This window comes from Artibeus jamaicensis, unplaced genomic scaffold (genome assembly GCF_021234435.1).
Source record: "Artibeus jamaicensis isolate MK-2021 breed Jamaican fruit bat unplaced genomic scaffold, CSHL_Jam_final contig_76, whole genome shotgun sequence".
NCBI classification, from domain to species: domain Eukaryota; kingdom Metazoa; phylum Chordata; class Mammalia; order Chiroptera; family Phyllostomidae; genus Artibeus; species Artibeus jamaicensis.
Window position 1 is genome coordinate 13,928,861 of NW_026521954.1, and position 16,373 is coordinate 13,945,233.

Consider the following 16,373-nt stretch of genomic DNA (forward strand, 5'->3'; position numbering starts at 1 on the left):
GGTAAAAACAACAGATGCCACTTCTTACTCTCCTAGACTGTGTTCTCTTGGGAAGAAGTGGAAATGTAATAGTTCCCACGTCAGGAGGTTTTGTAAAATGCAATTAGTTAACGTTTGGGTAGCAGATGCTCTTGGTGCTCCCCCCCCACCCCACCCCTACCATATATATACACGTGGCCCCCGACTCTAACGTCAGCCTTGGCACCTGCTTGCCTGAGGGACCTCCGCTGGCTACCAGACCCCGCCTTGTCCCTGCCTGCCACAGGTCCGCTGGGCTGGCGGGTTAGTAACACTTGGGAGCAGCCTTCAGCCCAGGAGTTGGAGGATCAATTTGCTGGCTTCTTCGCCCCTTGCATGGAGAACTTTGAAGTGTGTTCTCTACTGCTTCCCAGTGGTTTCCAAGGCGGATTCAGCTCTGGTTGCCATGGTAATGCTTCCTTCATTTCTTTATCCCACTTCCTTTCCTTCTTTACCTGTGTTTCCTAGGGTCTCCTCCCAAATTAACATCTTGCCCTCCAATCCTTGTCTCATGAGAGCCCAATCACTTTGGGTTTTCATGGACCAACATGAAAGCCATACGATCCTGTGCCAACATCACGCCTGGCCTATTAGAAGCATGAGTGCATGTTTATTGTTAGTACTGGCACAGTTACTCTGAGGTCCACTTGCTGCCTTAGTTCCTTAGTTGCTTTCTGCACCAGCGGATGCCTCCTCCTGGCCGCCCTGGTCCCTCTGCGCTTGTCGCAGGCCATCCTCCTCGTCTGCCATACCCGTCCTTCACCCTCTCCACTTCCCCTTGTCTCACTACTGCTTAACGTTAGTCCTTCCCCAGGGTGATTACAGTTTTGGTGAGAGGATGTAATGTTTTAAACAGTTACCAAGAACAATTGGTAACTAAGCAAACGGCCAGACCTAGTGACATTTGTTCAGACTGTAACCTTCCTGAAGGCAGGAATGAGGTGGTTCTCACTTGGCCTGGAATGAACACAGGCCAGTTGGTATGCGGAGGGCTTTTTAAAATAAGACAAATTAGCAGACTTTATTTTAATAAAGGAAAGTGACTGAATGAAATCAAACTTCCTCTGTACATTACATCTGCTTCCCATCTGCAGTTTTAGCCAAAACGATCATTTTTTATCCACATCCACAACAATTTGGCCTCTCGCATCTGCAGAGCAGAGCAGCCATTCACTAAATGATACCCTAGTGGTATGAGTGTGTTAATGCACCTCATTTATAAGCAAGGAAAACACCCCAGCATCAGCTGGACTACCAACCAATTACCAATGTGAAATTAATGCAAAACTTATTTTTTTTTGTTGGGGGGGGAGTGTTTCTGAATAAAGATGGATTTTCTCATTAATGGAATGATATCAATGCAACAAATCACACATTTCCAAGTGTGGCAAATCGTGACTTGGCAATAAGACAGGAATGCATGCAGGAGGAAGTTTGGTTTGCCTTGAGAAAACCAACCACAGTGGATTTGGGAATCAGGAGCTCTCCGTTTGGGGCTTTGATCTTCAGACTTTCGTATACTGCACAGCAAGGAGCTGGCGAGGTGGCCGGGGTGATCTTTTCTCAATGAGTTAGCAGCTCCCTCTGTTCCCCCAGGGGCTGATTGTCTCCATCTGTTCTGGGTCCCCGTGGGGGCAGAAGGGGGTGGCTTGTTTTCATGTTGTTGGGAACTAGCAAACAAACCTCCATGTTACCGCGCTAATGCCAGGTGAGCAAAGCGTCTGAGGAAGGATTCTCTCAGGACGGAAGGGCTGCCTGAGAGGAGCACGCTGGGCAAAGAGGAAGGCAGTTTATCAGAAGTCTATCCAGGTGGCTGTCTTTGGGCCTCCTCTGTTTAAAGAAGAGAAGGCTGGGGATTTGAGGGGAGCCAAATGTTTGTGGCTGGAGGCCAGGCTTCGTTTATACAAATGTTCCCCAGTTTGTTGCTCAGAGGGGATTCTTTCCACCTGCTCCTGCCTCTCCCTCGCTGGATGTCGTTGCTGGGGGCCCTGGGCCTGCTCAGGGGATCCATGTGTTTGGAAATGGACAGACTAGCTTTCAGGGGAAGAGGAGTCATGAGCCAGAAGTCTTTGGTTCAAGACCCAGCTCTGCCACTTGCTAGGATGGGGTCTCAGTCTTGTCATCTATAAAACAGAAATAACAATAGCTTCTTAACAGGGTCCCCTTGAAGAGCAGATGCGTCAGTGAACATGCAGACAATTTTTAAATGAACACATGTCATGAATGTATATTCATCACCGATTTGGGCAGCTAGAGAGTGAAACCACTGGTTCTGTTTTAGGGGGAGACATGGCATGACTATCAGAGGAGCGCAATGATGAACTCAGCTCTGGGTCAGCGAGGTGGGAGGGCCGCAAAGTCTGGATTCAATTCCTACTATTTTGTAGCTGGGTCACCCGAGGCCGGATGTTTACCATCTCTGAGCCTGTTTCCATATCTGTGAAATGGGGATAAAGAGCTCTGACCCTCCCAGGATGGTCCTGAGAAATAAATCCACTCATTTGACAAACAGGAAAGGAGACAGAGTTAACTCCCACCAGAGTGGGAGTGGGCCCTGAGCGGAAGCCAGGTGGCTGCAGGAACGGAGTGTCACTTGAGCTAAAATACTATATATAAAAGGCACTTTACACACTACATTCCCATAGTGCTTTGCATAAACATTATCCAAAGGACTTTATTTAGACAGGAAGCCTAAGACATCTCAGGTGTTGGGCCTAATTTTGTATCGACCAGCCCCTTTACAATGAATATTTATAGGAGTGGGACTGAAATGGGGGACCTCAAGAAGAATGTGACCCTCTTCCTCCCAGCCTGGGGGCACAGGGAACAATAGAAGGAACAATGGAGAAGCCCCTCCATTCAATACTGGCAAGATCAGCACTGACTTTGATAACAAAATAGAATTTCGGTGAGTCTAATACTTAAATATGATTGTATTTTTGAAGCCGGGTCAGTCAGCATTATTTGGGTCTGAAGTTAGTACATTAAATTTCATCTCTCAATGTTCTTTCCGACATCATTTTTTAGGAAAAAAAAATCATTTTCTTCTTTATTAAAATCTACCATGGCCAGAGTGGTTAGGGACTACTGATTTGAAGCATCATTCTTCAGAGGCCCAGAAAAGAGGATGCTGAATTATTATTTTTAAAAGATCATTTGACATATGTTTGGAAAACAAGTCAATCTCGGAAAAAGAAAAAAAAAGGTATTTAGTCCTCTATCTAATATATTTCCTGAATCTTTACTAGAAGCAATGCTGTTTGCAAGAAAACAGAAGCTGTCTGCTAGAGAGAGACTGTTCAGGTGTTTTATTCCTCACCCCCGAAACCAGGGGCCCCGGGGTTTGTGACATCATGGGGTTGCTGTGGAAATGTTTATTTCACAGAGGATGTCAGCCTCACGTGGGGAATTTACAAGAGGAAGCGTGAACTCTTAGAAAAACACACTTGGTCCGAATGAAAATAGACAACATTTGGAAAAGGATTTGGAAACAAAACAATTTAAATGGCCTATAATAGTTTGCTTCACGTTTATTTGTGAGGAATCAAATACTTGTAAGAGCATCTTACACATATATGCCAATTTTACAAAAAACTTTGCTTACCATAAATATCTGTGTAAAGAGCTGGGGAAGCGAGTAAGGAATGGCTTTTTTTTTTTTTTTTTTTGCAGAAAAAAAAAACCAACCTTCTAGTTACTCAAATTGAGAGACAGGTTGGTTTGGTCCTAATATACCATCTTGTGTGTGTAATTATGTTTATATTTTTGTAACACACAATAAACTTAATAGAATAGCTCGATGTAAAGAATTGTGAGTCAGGGGCCCGAGTTTCAGTGCAAGAGCTGCAACACCCGTTTCCGTTTTTAACCATTAAACCAACAGACGCCAGACTGGAGCCTTCCTTCCTGCTGGGGCAGTGTTGTCCCCTGAATCCACTTTCCAGCTCTCTCGGCCCAGCCCGGTTTGATGTAGCATTGACTTAGCTTAACTACAGCAACTGGCAAAAGGATGTGGGTTTGCGTTTGGGATGGGAGGCGGCGGCCACGGGTGTGTGTGTGCTTGCGTGTGCGCTAGCGTGGGGAACGAGGGGCACCGGGAAAGAAAATCTAGACGTAGCAAGTGCGTGAAAATATTTCTCCGTGGCTGGAAGAGGGGTCTCTCTGTACGGAAAAGCAGTTTTAGGAATTAAGAAAAAGAAAACAATCTTCAAAGAGGGTGTGAGGAAGGCTTGCCAGGAGGGCGCGGGGTGTAACGCGGTACCTGACCGTCTCCGCCGGCAGCTTTTTCCCTCTGTCCCAGCTGGCAGCGACCCACTCCCTACTCCCCCACCTGCCCGTGGCCGCACCCGCGCTCCCTGCCGTCCCGGGGCGCGCGCGGCCCAGCAGGAAGGGCTGCCTGCTGCCGGGGGGGCTGCAAAGGTCTAGCGGCGTGGGCTGATTTAGTGGCCGGGGCTGTAGTACAGGCTGTCCCCGGCAGCCGGCGGAGTCAGCGCGCCCACGTGACGGTCCTGGCTCTCCGGTGAGCTCCCCAAACAGACGCACACCCAGCCACACGCGCGCGCGCGCACACACACACACACGCACATACACACACGCACCCCCGCGCGCACACGCCCGCCGCTCTGCCTCTGCGCCCTCCGCCCAGGCTCATTCTCTCGCTTCCCCTGCGGTCTCTCGCTCTGCGCGCGCACACCACACACGCACACGCACACACGCGCGCACACACGCAGCCGGCACAGGCGGCGGCGGCTGCCCAAGTCAGGACGAACCTCTCTAGGTACCGTCTTGAGAAGGCGGCAGTGGCGGCGGCAGCCCGGGCATCCCTCCTCAGCCGGAGAGGGAGCTCCGCCGAGAGTTTCCGTTCCCTTCGCCGTTTCCTTCCCCCTCCTTTTCTTTATTTTCGAGAGAATTTCTTCGCGTATTGGTTTAATTTGATTTTGAATTTTTTTGGTTGCTTTTTTCTGTATGCTTTTTCTTCCCTTTCCTCATTTTATTTGCATCCAGAGCATGGCGGGCTGCGGGCTGTCGAAAGATACCTTCTTCTCTTCCTTCTTTTACAACTACGGCTCCTCCTGGGAAACCCCTTCCAACCAGGTAAGGGGTGGCTCGGTGCCGGGCGGCGTCGCGCCCCTTGCCCTCAGCCGCGCGCTCACTCGGCACTCAGTGGGGAGGCAGAGGCTCGGGAGGGGGTGGGGAGGCTGGGGGGGCCAAGTGGGTCGCACTGTCTGGGTCAGTGCCAACCGGCGACAGGAGGTGTCCCCTTCCGCCAGCACTAGCTCTCCAGTCCCCAGGGTCTGTCGCGTCCCTCTGGTGCCCAGTCTGCTACCGACATCCCCCCCCCCCCACTTCCCAGCCCAGCGGGAACCCAAGAAAGAAGCTGGAGCCGGCACGTTACCCCAAACAACTCCAGGCAAAACCGGGGAACTCGAGCGCAACCTTCCCCAAGTCGCCGCGGGCGCCGCGCCCCTGTGCGCCCCGCGCCTGCCCGCCCTCCAGTTGCACCGAGGGGCTGCGGAGCTGCGAGTCTCCCGCGACGACGTGCTCTTCCTTCTCCACTCCCCCTGGGCCCCGAGCCACCTCTTTCCCTAAAATGGCTGCAATCTCAAGTGGAGGCGTCCCCTGACCCCGCGGAGGGGGGAGGGCAGAGTGGATGCCCCGATGCCCATGACCCCGCGCCTCCCCCGGCGCGCACAAGCACCCCACAACCACACACACTTAACTTTGATGACTGTGCAATGCAGTGTGGCTGCATCGTGCCCTCAACGCTCCCCACCGCTGGCCTCTAGGTGTGCATGTCGGTGTGACGGGGGGCGGGGGCGCGGGGGGCAGATCCGAAAGGGGGGGCGTGGAAGCAGATGGGTGTTAGCGGGCCACTGGTAATCTGGAGAGGCAAGCGTGTGCTCAGGGTCTAGGGGTGCAAAAGCTATTCTGGGAGCCAGAGAGAGAAAGAGAGAGAGAGAGAGAGGAAAAATGCCTTTTAATTAAATAACTGTTGTAGTCTGCTGCCCCCACCGCATGTTTGGTGAAAGTCTACAGGCATCTGTCATTCCCAAACTGCACGGGGAAGTGGAGCTGGAGTCGAGGGAGGAGAGATGTGCGTGTGTGTGTGTGTGTGTGTGTGTACGCGTGCGCGCACCCGCACGCGCGCGTCCAGGCTGGGCAAAGTTGGGGCCGGAGGCGAGGTGAAGGAGCAACGGTGAAAGGCACAGCAACTCGGTGGGCAGTGTGGGGCGCTGGGAATTCCCGGGCTGGGGGAGCGCGCGCCCGGAGGAGAGCGGGCCGGTGGGCATGGGGGTTGTCGAGGAAAGAGCTCAGTTAGGCCCGGCTCGCCCAGACGCCGTGGCGTCTCTTCTTCCCAGCCCGCCCGCCGGCCTCAGCGGCCCGCTGGGCTGCTCGCCGCACTCGCCGGCCCGGGCGCGCTCCCTCCTCGGCCCGGGACTCAACGCGCTCCCGCGAGCTCTCCGCAAAAAATACAAACCCTCAGAGCAAAACAGCTGAAATATGTGCTCCGCCGCTTCCGCGTCGCCCCCAGTTTTCAAAAACAAAAACAAAAACAAAAAAAACAAAAAAACAAAAAAACCCCCAAAACAAAAAACTGAAATCGCCGAACTAGTAGTTGCCGGGTGAAGACCTGGCGTCTCCGGCGTGGCTCTCCAGAAAGCGCCGTGGCCATCCGAGTGAATAATACATAAGGGCGTCAAGGGAGCCTTGGAGAGGCTCCTGCCGCCGCGGCAGCAGCAGAGGGAGACGGCGGCGAGCTCCGGCCAGACCGCCCGGCCGCCGCCGCGGGTGGGGGTGTCTGGGCCGCTCCCAGGAAGTGTGCGGGTCGCTCTGGGGGCGCAGAGCTCCGGGTGGAGCGGGAGGGCGGCTTGGGCACGTGAAATGGGGGTTCTGGGCAAGGCAACAGGGGAATGGGAGGCCCCGCTGTGAGTAGAAACTTGCTGGAATGCCGGGGTGGTCGCGCCGGGGCTGGACTTGGGGGGGGGGGGCTTGGGGAGTTCTTCGGCTGCCCATGGCCCGCGCTGCGGCCTTTCTCCAGGCCACCCTGCCGGGTCTGGCGGCGCCCTGGCGCTCTCCACGCCTCCGCGTGCGGGCTACACATTGCCGAGAGCCAAAGACCCCTCGGGTTCTGCAAACTCCAGCTCTCCAGGAGTGGGCGTCCGCGCTGTGGTGTGTGTGTGTGTGTGTGTGTGTGTGTGTGTGTGTGTGTGCGCGCGCGCGCGTGATTGTCGATGAGTCAGAAACCTACCCCAGCTCGCCTTTAAGGATCGAGACCTGTAGGAAAGGCTTGAGCTGCGCACCCGGCACAAGCCCGGCGGGGGTTCAGGATTCCTAGGCAGCGCCGCGTCCCCTAGACCCCCAGTCCGGGAGTCAGATGCGTTAGGATAAGTTTCCCGGCGTGTGTCTCCGACCTGCACCTAGGGGCCGCGCAACTTGGGTACTTTCTTTTCCTCCAAAGGAATACAGAAAGGAGACTTGGGTGTAAGGAAGCACGCAGCGACACATACAGCTTTCCAGCGATGGGAAGATTGGCAACATCTTTAATGGGCTAGGAAACAGGTCGTTTAGAGCGTTTAAAAGCGAAGGGCTGCAGCCAGATTTTCCAAGACAGGCAATCACGCGCAAACTCCCTGGAAACCGAAGGAGGTGGGCGAGAGGGAGGGGTTCCGGGCAAGGCTGGAGTAAAGGAAGGGGAGAACCGGCGAAGGGGGGTGGAGGTGGGGGCGGCTTTTAAAAAGAGGAAAACTGTCTGTTTCTTTGGGTAAAGTTAGTGAAACTTGGTTCGGAAAAGCATTTTCCCCCAAAGGCAAGATCTTCTGGAAAGGGAGTCTCATGTTGCTAAGAAAATCGGAAAGGATGCCCGATAAAGCGGCGCCCGCTGCTCCGTGCAGGGTGATTAGCTCGCAGGCTGGTACTGGGTGGTGTGCTACTGTCAGTGCGGCGCGATCGTATGGTGGGGAGAGGAAGATCATTTCAAATATTGATTTCTCCTTCCAGTGGTGCGGTATGAACTTTAAGATAAAGTACAGAAACAAATGAGCGATGTACATCATTCAGAGGAAGGTGCCCCCAAGTGCTACTGAAGCTTCAATCCCTGGGGCTAAATGCAAGCAGGCAGTGCGCTTCACCAGAATTCGCGGTTTCCTGTGTAGCCACATCGCTGTTTCCAGGGACGAAGAACGTCTGTGCGTAAGGACCTAGGTTCTCCCTGATTTCCAGCTTGCGTTTTCCGCGTGCGAGCATGGGCAAGCGACCGAGAAACCTGCTCCTAACTGTTCCTACGGAGAGGAAAAAAAATAATAAAACAAGGGCAACACTTTACATCTCATCTTGGACTCTGGGCAAGGCTGCTAGAGAGAGGCCTGGGCCAAATTTGAAAGAGTGAGGCTTATTCATGATTTTTACCTGAATTGCTGCCAAAAAGCTTACAAATCCTCTGTTCCCTAAAAATAGCAATGCTCTTCAAATGTAATTTGTTTACTCCACCTCAATTAAAAATAAAACCCTCTTCCTAGTGTATAAAGTGCTTGTGAGGTAAGGGTTGCTTGTACTGAAAAAAAAATCAAGCTTTTTATTTCTAGATCAATATGATGTGCTCTCAACATCTAATACCATGTAAAAGGAGCCTTTTTATACAACATCAATAGCGGGCAGGCATGTCTCCTTAAGAAGCTCTTTTCCTGGAATCACAAGGCATTTTTGATTACTTTCATTTTCACAAGAAACTTGATTATGACACCTCCGGTTATAAACAAGCGAGCGAAAGAAATAATAAAGATGGGGGTTCTTTATAGAGAGACCTGGACATTTGGGAACAACTCGGGTATTTATTTATTCATTACTAAACACAAACACAAAAAACCAAACCCAGGCATGAATCATTGTTGACTGGGAGGTTTTTAGTTATTCTCTGACGTTTTATTATTAAAACTGCTGGTGGTGGGGATTGGGGTAATGTTTTGGGAGAGAGCCCAGTGTGTATTAGAGCCGAAACTGCATCTGTTACCATTTAAAAAAACTGGGAAATTCCATCTTATATCTGAGTAGATCATGTTGTAGATGCTTTGCACCCACTTTGCCAATGTGCAAAACATACCATAGTCAGAGGGTGTATGTGGGGGGGAAGCATCTGTTTAGGTGGAATTTATTTCTTCAATTAGAATGAAAACCCCAATTAAAATGTGTATGTGAAATGTCTCTGATTTGGCTCAGTGCAGCCGACAACAGACCATTCTGTAATTTACAGTTTCGCACCTAGGGATGGCAGTAGTGCGAGCTTCCAAACCCAGCTTTATCTTTTCGTGCTGTGCTTTTCAACCTGGGAGCCTCCTGGAGTTGCTGAAGCCTCGGTCTCCACCTCGAAGCGGACCACAGGGTGGTCGTGACTGCTTGCTGTTTGGACCTGGGTCACCTTATTAGTTGTCCCTGTGTAAGTTCAAATAGAAGCAGGCCAGGTCTGTATGATAGTGAGTCAATTGAAAGTGAAAAACGGAGCCAATTAGCTGACTGCTTGGGTGTCCGTGAGGCCAAACCTCTGACTCGATTCACCCGACTGGGCAGTTCTTTGTTTACAGGGGTGCTGAACCCGCATTCGCGAAAAAGACATTACCAACACATTGGACAGTGCTTTTTTTTTTTTTTTTTTACTTTTTCTCCTCTCCCCAAGCTCCTGCCACTCCACCAAATTCCCCAGACTGGAAGTATGAAATGGCATCCTTCTCAGGAGACACACTGTCTTTTCAGAGTAGGCGGAATCTGTGTTGAATCCAGCCCTGGACTTTCATTAGCCAGCACCTGTAATTCTTTGTACTCACTCCCTCTTTTCAAGCAGAATAGATGTTTGTGTTTTTCAGTGCAGAATCATTAAAGGATGTGGGTAAGTTGTTAAAAGCTTGTGCTGAGTCTTTTTTTTGGGGGGGGGGCAGGTGGTTGGCACTACTTTCATGAGTGTGGATGGCCAGAGCAGAATGTAGTCCACCAAGGAACATGTCTTTTCCATCCAGTCCAAGAAATATAAAGAATTTAGTATTTTTTCCTCTCTTTCCTGGGCATTTCATACTTCTTAAAGTGGTAACAGTGTTTGGTTCTGTGGAGATGAGCCACGATTTGGGAATGTCCTCCCTTTACAAAGTTATTAGAAAGCCAATATCGCAAAATTCAAGAAATAGAAACTGGGCATCTATACATTGTAAACATTTTTGTTTTCCTGAAGATGTATTACAAACTACAAAATAGTTTCAGGTACATTTCTATTTGCCTTAAATAATTTTTAGAAATCTACCTCTAAATCCAGCTCACCTAACCCCAATTTTAGCAATATTGGATTTCTCCTAGGGAGACAGAAATGTAAAAGAGACTTGTAATAACTTGAGTTTGCTGGGGATCGTGCAGTAAGGCTACCTTCCTTAAGGCACTGGCTTAAAAATATTGTTTGCTTCTCTTGATAAAGTTCAGCGAACCTAAAGCTTGGGGATCAAAGAGCGGCGACAAGGGCTACCATTTATAAGTGATGTTCCGAACACTCGACGTGTACTTGACCCATTTAATCTCTATGGCAACCTACGGGGTAGGCTGTTTTATTATTATTTCCATTTCATAGATGAAGAAAATAAGGCGAGGAGAGTTAAGTGCCTGGCCTAAGGTGTCTGTGCTGGCGAGGCGCAGGCCTGGGGAATCTCCAGGCCGCCAGCCCAGCACGGAGACATCCTGCCGCTGCAGGTGCCTTTCCAGCCAGTTTGGGATGGGGCCATTCATTCTCCAGCCTCATGAAGTAGTGAACATCTCCTTTGTTGGCCAACTTTGCTCATTTTTTCCTGGTTTTTAATATAATCAAATATAATTCTCTGGTGAATGAGATAAGTCTTCTCTTTTGGTGAGGCAATGGTAACTACTTGATGCTTTCTTTTCTTTTCTTTTCTTTTCTTTTCTTTTCTTTTCTTTTCTTTTCTTTTCTTTTCTTTTCTTTTCTTTTCTTGGTGATAGACTAAAGGTTTGAATTTACTATTCTTTTTGGTTTGAATGGTTGCTGCAGTTTGAGAGACAGACAGGGTCTTCTGATAGGCAGCTCCCAACATCAAATAATTATGATTTCTCCCTGACTGGTATGGCTCAGTGGGTTGGGTTTGTTCTGCAAGGCCAAAGGTCCCTGGTGTAATTCCCATTGAGGGCACAGGCCTGGGCTGTGGGTTCTCTTCCCACTCTGGGCACGAGTCGCCTGTGAGAAGCAACCAATAGATGTTTCTCTCTCACGTTGATGTTTCCCTCCCAGTCTTTCTCCCTCCCTTTCCTCCCTTCAGAGACATTTATTTATGTCTCTAAAAAATAAATAAATAAAATCTTTTTAAAAATTATGACTTTGTGGAAGGCTCATTCCAAGCTTACATATTATTAGTAAAATAACACTCAACTGAAGAAATATAATTTTAAGATTTATTAATAGAATAATTACACAGACAATCATTCAGATGCTTCAAAACCCTATCATATATATGTATATTTAGTGACGGGTAAATTCACTCTCATTTTATAAGCAAATCCCCCTCATTTTGGGTTTGCACTGCACGGTGGATATTTATGCTTGTGATTTAGTCCAAAAGGTACCTTTCGCATCGTGGCCATGTTACAACAGGTGTCTTCTGTACTGAATCACGCACCTCACATTTATGCCCATCACGCACTAATGCCTTGTAGTGGTTCACCCCTCACATCGCGATCGCCCAGACTGCAGGGGAGGGAAACATAAAGGTCAGTGGGTACAGCAGGACCGTCTCTAAGAAGAGGCAGAAGGGTCCCTCGCTGGCTTCACGTTCCTGTGGCCCCAGCGGAGATATGAAAGTGCAGGCTTTGCACTGGAATGTGAGCAGGGGGCACCTCTCTTCTTAGCAGTCGTCCTCATCCAGAAGGCAGAGCCCCTCGGGAGAGGCCATGGGAGACCAGCGCTCACACTTTGTCCGCGGGGTCGTGCATGTGGACCCCAGAGGGTGGGAAAGGACAGGACAGCAGAAAAGTGATTTGCTCCACGAGGCAGGGCGACTCTTTTGGTCCCTTCCGAGAATTCGCATTTTTACAGAGCAGTTACATTGCAACATTTCTTTCTTTTGGATTATATGTTCAAAAATAAAAAAGGTAGGGAGAAAGTGGCAACAGGTGATGTTACTGCCTTGGCGTTTGAAGATGGTTCCCTAAGGATGGCCTGGCGTGTAGAACAGGGCACCAGGCCCCACCTCCCCATATGTTTTGTTGACAGGAATTGATCTGGTTTGTTAAAGTTACTGGATTTCTGTTTGTCTGACACGGAGGGGGAGCTGGCCCTGGCAAGTGGGGCAGAGGGGCCCCCAAACTAGGAGAGGCTCGGGGTGGGGGAGGGGTTGATGGCTGAGGCGAAGGGACAATGGAGCCGAGGAAAAGCGGGTGTGCTGTCCAACACGCTTCCCCTCTTTAGCGTGCACTTCGGATTGTTTCACGAGCACGTCCTTCCTGTAGGTTTGAAATACGGAGCCGCAGGGAGTAGCTAAGAGGCAAAGTGCACGTCCGGCTCACGTCTGGGAAAAGACCTAACGCCTGGTCCTCTCTTGCCCGAGAGAGTACTAAAAAGTGTGTTAGTTGTATAACAATGAAACAAAACAAGCAAAAAAAAAAAAAGAAAAGACAAAGAAAAAGAAAACTCTCACCAAAAAGCTCTACCACGTTTTGCTCCAATTTTATTATTTCCAGTAGCAGTTTAGTCCCTAATGTTAACAATGAATGATTATGATTCCGTAGTTTCATTTACAGCATAAATTAGCATTTTGTTTTCTGTTACGGCTTTTGAATGAGGAATTATAATGTATAATTTGCTGAAAATAGATGTTATCATCTCTTAGGATGAGAACAACCACATAAACTTGAACAAATGATAAAAATGGAATCAATTACATTTCAAATGGAAGTAGTTTACAAACCTCCAAATACAAAGTGGCAGTAGTAGCTGGTTATTGTAACAAATAATTAGTTTTTTTTAAACAACATTTATTGAATTCCATTGACGATTTTGGTAATTGTTCACAGTTGACTGTGGCCCTCCCTCTTCCAAAATGAAATGTGGCACGGAATGACTGCATTTTATACCCTGCGCTGGGCCTCATTATTTAGTGTTGCAACCAGAATGTGCATTGATTTGCGTATGTAACCCTTTCGGAATAACAGGAAAGCATCAAATTGAATAAAACGATGTCACCAGTCCTAGTTGGTGGCTTAAGATAAACACCCAAGGGCTGATGATTTGGAATGTTTTTAGGTTCCAAAGAAAGAAAAGAAGCAAGTGGTCAAAATAGGTGTCAGCATATGTTGAAGGGGGGAACATTTTAAATGATTTAGTGGACGTTACATTTTTACTTCAGCAAGAATGAATTTCCCTTTGCCACTCCCCACACTCTTCTCCCTGTCACCCTTCCTGCTTGCGCTGTCTGCATTTCTGGGTCACTCTCAGCCCAGATAGAATGTAAGTGGACTTAGCAAGGGCTTTGTGGGGAGGCACCGCGCCTTCTGGTGTGGAAGCCCAGCCTGCCTGGCCTGTAGTGGACAGACCAGCAGATGTGTCAGGTAAATGGTTGAAGTTTCAGCAAACGACTTTCATAACATCGTATGCCTCACTTTATGTATGGTGCTTTATGCCATCTCTTAGGACGATGAGCATATTCTGCCATGTCAGTTTCGCAAATCGGAATTTGACTTGGAGAATAAATGAATCTGGCCTTCATTCAAGCGTCCCCAGGGAAGAACATGATTGGTTTACCAGAGGCTCTCTAGAGCTCTAAATTTTTAAAATGAAAAATTATAAAGTATATACTTAAATTAATAAATTCAGAAATGATAAAGCAGGGAAAAGTGGGGACCTGAGGTTTTTTAATTTTTTACAATTTTTTTTGGTAACTGCTACATGCTGAGTGGGTCATTCATTTTTGATTATTTTTAAAAGATTAATCTATTTCTTTAACGTTAATATGCAAAGAAATATGTTCAACATCACTTTATTTTTAGATCCCACAATTTGGTCTGAAACAAATCAGCAGTGCATTATAAACACACGAAAATGTACCTGATGACAGGAGTCAGGAGGAACAGATGCTGACAAAGATGCCTGGTGCGAAGTGGAGGGAGACGCAGGAGGGGATGGGAAACGTCTCTGGAAGTTGGGGGGCTTGGGAGGTGAGCGCGGCGGAGACTCGCGCCCATTGAGTGTGCGTGTGCGGTTCGGAGCAGAGGAGGCTCTACTTGCTCCCGCGTAACAGTAGGAATGGCGTCCATCCCTAGAAAGGCTGTAAGGAGTCAATGGACCCTCGGACTGAGAACACTTTTGGGATTGGTGCGGAAAGGGCTGAGTCAATGTTAGCTCCTATCAGTTGGTCCTCAAATATTTATAGAGTACCTGCTGACGACATGGCAGCCCAGCGGGGTGCCTGGCACATAGTAGATTCTCAGTAAATTATATTGCATCAGTGATAACAGAATCCACGCACTGAAGACTCACTCTAACGTTCTAGAAGGCATTCTACGTGCCTTATGTGGATTAACTCAGTTATCAGAAGACCCTCTGAGGTGGGTACTGTTATTAGTGTCACCATAACAAGTTACAAAGGAGGAAGTGGAGGTGCAGGGGGTGAAGAGACTCGCCCAAGGCCGCAGGGTGATCTTGCTGTGGGATTTACTGTGGGGCAGCCAGGGTTTGTATTGATTGTGTCCGGCTTCCCAGCCCCTGCTTTAGCCGTCACGCCGGGCTGCCTTCCAGTGGGTGGATGGCAGAGGAGAATCTCTAATACGCGTGTCTCTAACATGGCTGTGAGCTTGAAGCGGAGTCTCACTAGAGATTAGCAAATGGTTGGCTTCCTTACACAGGGAGTGGGCAAAAGTAGGTTTACAGTTGTATCCGAAACCCATTTTATTCTTGTATTATTTATCGATTGATCACATTGTATTATTTATTTGTACTATGTCCACATGATCAACTGTAGAACTACTGAGGCCACCCCCCTGCGCTTTAAGAAAGGAGCAGGTAGCATGGCCGTGACCGTGTGGGCGAAGGGGAGTCCGCTTGTGGCTGGAAGAATCAGAGGCGGTTTTAAGAAGGCGGTGGCATTTGATCTGGGCTTTGGAAAGCGAGGTGGGTTTGGGTAGGGGACAGCAAAGGTAAGGATGGGGCTGAGGGGGCACCGAGGCAGGAGGAGGGCATGGGAGGGGTTTGTCAAGGAGTGGTTGCGAAGGGTCATGCTTTTTCATTGTTGTCGATTCCTTTTTCATTCAGCAAGATTTCCCAAGCACCTGCAGTGTGCTCGTTCTTGTTCTCAGGAGCTTTACTGTAGTCGAGAGCCATAAATCACGTGATAGAATATGACGTAGTGAGCAGTCCTCCCTTCTCTGCGGGGCATCCCTTTCAAGGCCTGCGGTGGTTGTCTGAAACCTTGATGGCACCTAAGCCTGTACACACCATGTTTTCTCCTAGACCGATAGACCTGTGATAAAGTTAAACTTATCAGCTAAGCACAGTAAGAGATTAACAACAACAATAAGAAAGTAGAACAGTGACAACAATACGCTGTATTACAGGTTGTGTGAATGGGAGCTTGCTTTGCCAGGTGACTAATAGGGAGCGTTAACAGCGTGGACACCCTGGACTAGGGATGGTTCATGCCTGTTCAGTGGTGCCGATTTCATCACACTACTTAGAATGATGCACCCTTTAAAACTTAGGAATTGCTTATTTCTGGAATTTTCCATTTATTATTTTTAGGCCTTGGTTGTTGGCGGGTAACTGAAACCGCTGAAAGAGAAGCCCACAGATAAGCGGAGGCTGCCGTGTTAAATCTGTTTGTATCTATATCCATATATATACACGTATGAACCTCGTTATCATCTGTCTGTCTGTCTATCTCTCCACCTACCTACCATGATCTCCTTTACACTGTGTGAAGTGCCAGGAAGGAAAAGCGAAGGACGTGTATAGAGAGCAGGACAGGTGACCGGCGGGGTCTGCCCTGCTCCTGGTTTCAATTTTGGAAAGTTCCAAGTGCGAGCTTCTAAGGGGAATACCTCCAGTGTTCCCTTGGTGCTGTTGATTCTCTCACCAGCCCGCCTCCCTCTCTCTTACTTACTGAGGGGAAGGAGCTGGCAGAGCTGGGGTCCTGGCAGTGGGTGATTTAGTAGCAGAGTTGCTTTCCACCCTGTTGTTCCGTCTGTCACAAGTGAGAAAGCAAGCTTTCAAACTTGCTGGAAAGTTACCATCCTTACTTCATTTAAATCTGCTCTGCTGACAGCGGCCACACAACAGTTTACTTAGTGAATCAAATGTAAAGTTTCATTTTGGATTTGATTGCACTTTG

The 16,373-nt window shown here is 48.8% G+C and overlaps 1 long non-coding RNA gene across 2 annotated transcripts; it reads left to right on the forward strand.

Moving 5' to 3' along the window:
- The first annotated feature begins 4,603 nt into the window (after window positions 1-4,603).
- On the forward strand, window positions 4,604-9,665 carry LOC128628448 (uncharacterized). Of its 2 annotated transcripts, none has more exons than XR_008392847.1 (3): window positions 4,604-5,112; window positions 5,372-5,804; window positions 8,017-9,665. It is a non-coding gene; the product is annotated as an uncharacterized LOC128628448 (long non-coding RNA). The 2 variants fall into 2 exon arrangements; XR_008392846.1 differs by lacking the exon at window positions 5,372-5,804 and adding an exon at window positions 7,478-7,665.
- Window positions 9,666-16,373: the final 6,708 nt, after the last annotated feature.